Raw genomic sequence first — 7,928 nt, 5'->3', positions numbered from 1 at the left:
GTCCAAAACTGTGCCCAGCACATAGTGAGAGATAATTTTATATGTGGTAGGATAGAAGTCAAATTGGAGCATGCAGATGAAAGCTCACATGTGCACACACATGTACAGACTAACACAGAGACTGACAGACAGCCCCCCCACCCCAAGATTCATGTAACCCTTAGGCTTCCCATGGGAGAGGAGCCTGAGTCCTGTGGCCAAGGCAATGCAGACCTTCCCCTCGCTGAGGGTTCAAGGCAGAGGTGCAGAGCTGTGGGCTGGGTGGTCACTGTGGCCCCTTGAGAAATCTGGACTCCCTTTCCCTCATAACTCTTCCCAAAGATAGGGGATTTCAAAAACACACTTGACAAGTTTGGTCAAACAGGAAGTCAAGAGCTGATAGTGTAGGAAGGAGGCAAAGGTGGGGGCTTGCTGCCTGGGCCTTTTCCAGCCTTCTCTTCCCCCTCAGTCTGGGTCTGATTCCAAATGCCCAGATTCTTTTGGGTGTGGGCCTGGGAGGAGTATAAGCATTTATGCATCAGATGTATCTGTGGATTTCCCTCTGTTTCTGCCCTTTGCATGTACACAAAGCATTCGCATAGTGTCAACCAGGGACTTTCATCCCCCCTCTTATTCTCTTTCTGCTAGAAGCTCCTCCTGGTTCATAATCTCTCTGTTTCTTCTGACCCCTCTCTGTGTACTTGGCTCAATTCAGTTCACATTTATTGTGCATCTATGAGGTGTCAGGTCCCTGTCCTAGGCCTGGAACTGCTATGCCTGGGATGTGGTGTGTGTGTGTGTTTGCATGTGTAGGCGTCGGGTGAGTATTTTATATTAGATATTTGATAATAGAATGTAGTAGATCTACCTGGTCTTCCTTTTACTGTGGAGAAATATTATGGCTAAACTGCACTTTTGCCCATTCCTTTATTAATGGGTATTTAGGTTGTTTCTGGGGCTCGGTATTCGCACAATGCTGCAGTAGCATGCCCATATGTATGCTCCCTTTGCACACACCTGCACATGGGTGAACAACTCTAAGGGCCCCGAAGTGAGTGGGGAATACCAGGGGAGCCAATGACAAGTGGCCCTTTGGAGCAACTGCACCAGTTTATACTCACACAAGCTGTGACTATCACAACCCATTTCCCCTTATGCTCATCAGTACTTGACCTTATGCATTTATATTGTTAGTAGAAGTCTATCCGTATTTGCTTGTCCACTGCATTCAAAGTCCCCCTGAGGAGATTCTGAGCCTCTTGAAGTCAGGGACTACTCATATTTGCTTAAAGACTTTTTCTATTTGTTGACTTTTAAAAATTTTTTTATTGTTTTTCTATTACAGCTGTGCCAATTTTTTCCCCTTTCCTCTCCTTCACACAGCCCCTCCCCTACTCCCTTAGTCAATCCTCAAGCTGTTGTCCATGTCCATGGGTCATTCATACATGTTCTTTGACTAGTCCCTTCCCCTTCTTTCCACCATTATCCCCCTTCCCCCTCCCCTCTGGTCACTGTCAGTCTGTTCCTTGTTTCCATGCCTCTGGTTCTATTTTGCACATTGGTTTATTTTTGTTCATTAGGTTCCCTTATAGGTGAGATCGTATGGTGTTTGTCTTTCACCAGCTGGCTTATTTCACTTAGCATAATACTCTCCAGTGCCATTCAGCTGATGTGAAAGGTAGGAATTCCTTCTTTCTGCTGCATAGTAGTCCATTGTGTAAATATACTACAGTTTTTTGATTCACTCACTTACTGATAGGCACTTAGGCTGTTTCTGGGACTCGGCTATTGTAAATAGTACTGCTATGAACATAGGGGTGCATAGGTTCTTTTGAATTGGTGTTTTGGGATTCTAAGGGTATATTCCCAGAAGTGAAATTACTGGGTTCAGAAGGCAGTTCCATTGTTAGATTTTAGAGGAAATTCCATACTGTTTTCCACAGTGGCTGTACCAGTCTGCATTCCCACCAACAGTGCACTAGGTTTCCCCTTTCTCAACATCCTCACCAGCAACTTGTTTGCTGATTTGTTAATGGTGGCCATTCTGACTGGTGTGAGGCAGTATCTCATTGTGGTCTTAATTTGCATCTCTCTGATGGTTAGTGATGTTGAGCATTCTTTCATAGGCCTATGGACCCTTTGTATGTCCTTGGAGAAGTGTCTGTTTAGGTCCTTCGTCCATTTATAAATGGGATTGTTTTTTTCCTGGTGTTGAGTCATATGTGTTCTTTATATATTTTGGGGATCAAACTCTTGTCCAAGGTATCACTGGCAAATACGTTTTCCCACATGGTTGGTTCCCTTTTCATTTTGATGATGTTTTCTTTAATTGTGCAGAAGCTTTTTAGTTTGATGTAATCCCTTTTGTTTATTCTTTTCTTTATCTCACTTGCTCTAGGAGATATATCAGTGAAAATATTGCTCTGTGGGATATCTGAAATTTTGCTGCCTATGTTTTCCTCTAGGACATTTTTGGTGCCATGGCTTATATTTAAGTCTTTTATCCATTTTGATTTTATTCTGGTGTATGGTAAAAGTTAGTGGTTTAGTTTCATTTTTTGCATATGCCTGTCCAGATCTCCCAGCACCATTTATTGAAGAGGCTATTTTTCTTCATTTTATGCTCCTACCCCCTTTATCAAATATTAATTGACCATAGAGACCTGGGCTTATTTCTGGGCTCTCTATTCTGTTCCATTGATCTATGTGTCTGTTCTTATGCCAGTACCAGACTGTTTGATTATAGTGGCCTTGTAATATAGTTTGATATCAGGTATTATAATCCCTCCTTCTTGGTTCTTCTTTCTCGATATTGCTGAGGCTATTTGGGGTCTTTTTGGTTCCATATACATTTTTGAAATATTTATTCTAGATATTTGGAATATGCCATTGGTATTTTAATAGGAGTTGTTTTGAATCTGTAGATTGCTTTGGGTAGTATGGACCTTTTAATGATGTTAATTCTTCCAATCCATGAACATGGTATATGCTTCCATTTGTATCTTCCTTGATTTCTTTCTTCAGTGTTCTATAGTTTTCTGAGTACAGGTCTTTTACCTCCTTGGTTAAGTTTATTACTAGGTACTTTATTTTTCTTGTTGCTACAATAAATGGGATTTTTCTTCTAGTTTCTCTTCATGACATTTCATTATTGGTGTACAAAAATGCCCTCAATTTCTTAATATTGACTTTGTATCTTGCTATTTCACCAAATTCACTTATTAGGTTGAGTAGGTTCTTGGTGGAGACTATAGAGTTTTCTATGTACACTGCAATAATGGTAGTTTTACTTCCTCCTTTCCAGTTTGAATGCCTTTTATTTCTTGTCTGATTGGTGTGGCTAGAACTTCCAGTATTATGTTGAATAAGAGTGGTGAAAGCGGACATCCTTGTCTTATTCCTGATCTTAAAGGGAAAGTTTTTTGTTTTTGCCCATTGAGTATGATGTTGGCTGTAGGTTTCTTGCATATGGCCTTTATTATGTTGAGGTATGCACCCTTATTTCCATTTTGCTGAGTGTTTTGTCACAAATGGGTGCTGGATTTTATTAAATGCTTTTTCAGCACCTATTGATATGATCATGTGATTTTTGTCTTTCATTTTGTTTATGTGATGTATTACATTTATTGACTTGCAAGTATTGTACCATCCTTGCATCTCTGGGTTGAATCCCACTTGATCACAGTGTATAATCTTTTTAATGTATTTCTGGATCTGGATTGAACTTTAAGATTTAAAAAAATTCCATTTCTTCAAGCTCTATTGAGTTGGAAAGCTTAGCTTTGATTTAAGTGGTTACTTTTAAAAACGTTAGCAGGTACGTTGAATGATTAAAGATAATCACCCTCCTCCCATCTTCCACATCTTACTATTATCATTGTCCATTAATTCAAATTACTTTTTTTCCCCAATCTGAGCCATTATTATCATTTAATAGAACTAATTTTTGTTTAGCTTTGTGTACATATTTATTATTTTCTTTGTTCTCAATTTCGTCTTTTTTTTTTTTTTTTTTCCAATTTCGTCTTGTACAAGATCTTTCTGAAAACATTTTTCTTCTTTTTGTCCTTTAGTGAAGGCATGTGGTAGTAAACTCCATTCTTTGTCTGAAAGGCTATTATCCTCTTATTTCTTTCCCTAGTTTTATTGAGGTTAATTGACAATTAAAATTGTATATATTTAAGACATACAACTTGATGATTTGATATATGTATACATTGTGAGATATTCACCACAATCATGATAATTAATATATCCATCACCTCAGTAGTTATTATTTGAGTGCATATATGTGTGCTAACTCCTAGCAAATTTCAAGTATACAATACAGTATTATTAACTATAGTCACATTTTGTACATTACATCTCCAGAACTTAGCTTGTATAATTGAAACTCAGTACCTCTTAACTAACATCTCCCCATTTCTCCCTAACAGCCCTTGGTAATCACAATTTCACTCTCTGTTTCTATGATTTTGATTATTTTAGATTCCACATATAAGTGAGATCGTGCATTTGTCTTTCTGCGTATGTCTTATTTCATTTAGCATAATGTCCTCTAGGTTCATCTATGCTGTTGCAAATGGCAGGATTTCCTTCTTTTTTAAGGCTGAATATCTCATTGTATGCACCTATCCCACATCTTTTTTATCTATTCAGCCATTGACAGTATTACCCTCTTATTCCTTTTTTTCTGGAAAGTCTTTATTTTTATGTTATGAATAATTGCTTTTTGTAGTTTTCCCAAATAATTTTATAAATTTCATAATTTTTATATGCCCGACTGGATTCATGATATAACAAAGTACAATTCCCCATTTAAAGAAATAAAAGCATCAGACATAATGAAAGGCTCTGATTAAACTGGTTTACATTTTCAGGAATAAGAATGACTATAGATTCTTTTATTTATTAGATAGTAATTTGGTAAAATTTTCATATTATTTCTAATGATTTATACTTTCCCATGATGTATTCTTAGGCAATATTACCAAACTACAGCTTCTCAAAAGTTGTAGTATCATGAACAGCTTTAGTATGACAGCAGTTTTGTTTTAAAATCAGAATCATGCTGAATGTGGTTTTATTTTCAAAGCTAAAATTTATGTTTTAATTATAGCTGTGAAACACATATTCTAGGCTCCCAATACCTTTAACCAAAGAGTGATGACAATGTTATTGAAAAGTAAAATTATGTATTGAATGATGAAACTTTAGGTTGTAGTAAAAGTAAAAACAAAAAGGGAAGGGAAAAAATATTGTCTTTTTGATTAAGTCTTCATGGAATAAAATTTGTATTTAATCAGAATGACTATCTAGGGTCCTTTTCTGGTCATGAAAGCATGGTGTCTTAACCTAAAAGAAACAAGCAGAATTGTTACATTTTTTTTTTTTGTCATCTACTTACTGTTGCAACTTCAACTATGTATAGTGCATTAATTAATATGAGATATTTCTGAAATGCATAATCTTTTTTTAAAAATGGAGCCTATACAAAAAGATCACATATTGCTTGACAGGATGTTGAAATGATTGGTGTGTAATATTTTTTTAAGCCTTCATTTTTGTCAGCATAAACTTTCTTTAATTATTTTCTATTTCCAGTAGGAAATCATTTTGAGATTTAATGTATCAAGCCAGTATAAAGTTTTACAATTCAGTAATTCTGGATTAAGATAAAAATGGAGAGGTGAAACTTACTTATGAAAATTAACTGTTTTCTTCTGTTACATCTAAGTCATCATCCTCTTCATCATCATTTTCTGCTTGTTAATCCTTTCTTAGTAGACAGGTGGATACCTGTTTTGCTCCAGACCCACACTTAGCTGACAGTGATCTCTGAAGAGGTGACTTTCAATTTGCCCTTAAAATATCTAAGCAAGATGAATAATCTGGTGGATAGGGAGAATTTCAGAAAACTTCTAAATCTTCTTCGTCAATCTTTTGTGTGTTTTGGCAGGCAGCAGTGTAGACCTCTAAACCTTTGCTGTGAAATAACATTTCAACAGTGATAAATTTTGAAAATAAAGCCTTTATATGCTTTATTTTCTGCTTTTCAAAATTGTCAGTAGTTTCCCCCAGATGATGAGTTGTTCGTGTAGCATCCTTTGTAGCTCTCTGTAATTTCGTTTTTACCTGTGAAATAACATGTTGATCAGATAGATGGGTTTTGCTGCTGTGTTCTTTCTTAACTGATCTGTTTAGCTTCTCTATTCCCTGATGTTAATGCTACTTTGAGGTCATCTCGTTTTATTTTTACAATGGTTCTATAAGCTTTCAGTGGTTCAACTGCTTTGGCTTTAAGTATTTTAACTTCTGCCTCTTGATAATCCTGAAGTTTAGCAAACTCATCAGCAAAGTTTTTCAGGCCCTGCTTTGAGTTTGGGGTCTCTGTAGAGGCACGTTGAGGTTCACCAGGAGGTCTGCTTTGTCTTGCAGTCCGGCACTTTTCTGCACATAAGCAGCAAAGATTTGGCACAGCGCTTTAAAATACTTCTCCATATTTATGACAGCATCTTGTAGTCGTCTGGTTTGAGCATCCTGGTTTTCCAAGCTGTGCCTCAACATCTTGCCTTGAGCACTGCCATGACCCTGGACTGAGGCCCAACAACAGGCTCTGAGGCACCAGGCCTGTGTTGGGGAGCCAGCCGCTGCTGTCGCTGGAGCCTGCGAGCTGCCCTCTTAAACTTGAGAGAGAGTTAAGCTGAGTGTAGAATTTAGGTAGTTATTTTCCCTCCACATGCTGAAGATGTTATTTCACTGCCTGTGGCTGCTATTCTTGTGGTTATTGGTCTGCTTGTTCTTTTATAAGTAATCTGTTTTCCCTGAGGCATTTTTAAAGGTCTTGCTGCAATTTTACTATCATGTGTCTACATGTGATTCTATTTTTAATTTTCCTGCTGGGATTTCTTGTGATTCCTGAATCTGACAATTCATGTCCTCTGTCAATTTTGAAAAATTCTTAGTCATTATTTTTCAAAGATTGCCTGTCCCTAAATTACATCTTCAGGAACTCTAATGAGACATAATTTAGACCTTATTCTACCCTCTATGTCTCTTAGTTTCTCTTATATTTTTCATCTCTATCTATGTGCTGTACTCTAAGTCATTTCTTTAGATCTGCCTTGTAGTGCAGGAATTCTCTATTCAACTGTTTAACCGTTTCCAATGGGCTTTCACTTTGAGTTTCTGTTTCAAGAGGCTCTATCTATCTATCTATCTATAATTTATCCATCCAATCAACCTGGTCATTTTTTTAAAATCCTCACTCAAGGACATTTTTTCATTACTTAGAGAGAGAGAGAGACAGAGACAGAGACAGAGAGACAGAGAGACAGAAAGCTCCAACAACTGGGGATTGAACCTGCAACCTAGGTATGTGCCCTGAACAGAGATTGAACCTGCAGTCTTTCAGTTTATGGGATGATGCTCCAACCAACTGAGCCACACCAGCCAGGGCTCAGTCTGGTCATTTTTTATAGTTTATTTCTTGCTTGAGTTTTCAGTTCTCTGCTTTACTTTTTCAACATTTTGAAGTTACTTAATTTATACACTGTACCTAATTATTCTAGTGTGTAATGCCCTTCTGGGTGTAACTCTATTACTGGCTGTTTCTGAAGATTTCCACTTATGTTTCCTTGTGTCTTACATCTTTTTTGACTGTGAACTCTGACTACTCTAAGCCTCTAGTGGACCAAAGGGCCTGGATTGATGGTGTATTCCTCCAGAGACAATTTGCTTTTGCCTCTGCCAGATGTCACAGAGCACTGCTGGCCTGAGACCACTTTAATTTCTTGACTTGGGGTTCCTTGGACTGAGGAGGTGGTATAAATCTGAACCCAGACTTGCAGAGTGCAGGGCTATGGTCATGAATTCAGTAAAGTCTTTATTTTTTTTATTTTCTTTTTTCTCACTTGGAGTCGAGCCTAAGATTAAATTGTGGATCTAAA

General features: G+C 37.3%; 1 pseudogene; it reads right to left on the bottom strand.

The window, feature by feature from the left end:
* Nucleotides 1–5,688: 5,688 nt before the first annotated feature.
* On the bottom strand, nucleotides 5,689–6,546 carry LOC150005035 (CBY1-interacting BAR domain-containing protein 1-like; annotated as a pseudogene).
* Between the last annotated feature and the right edge of the window lie 1,382 nt (nucleotides 6,547–7,928).

Source organism: Furipterus horrens, unplaced genomic scaffold (assembly GCF_987537825.1).
Source record: "Furipterus horrens unplaced genomic scaffold, mFurHor1.1.pri manual_scaffold_7, whole genome shotgun sequence".
NCBI classification, from domain to species: Eukaryota; Metazoa; Chordata; class Mammalia; order Chiroptera; family Furipteridae; genus Furipterus; species Furipterus horrens.
The sequence above is the reverse complement of the archived record's forward strand: the minus strand, read 5'-3'. Positions and strand labels throughout refer to the sequence as shown.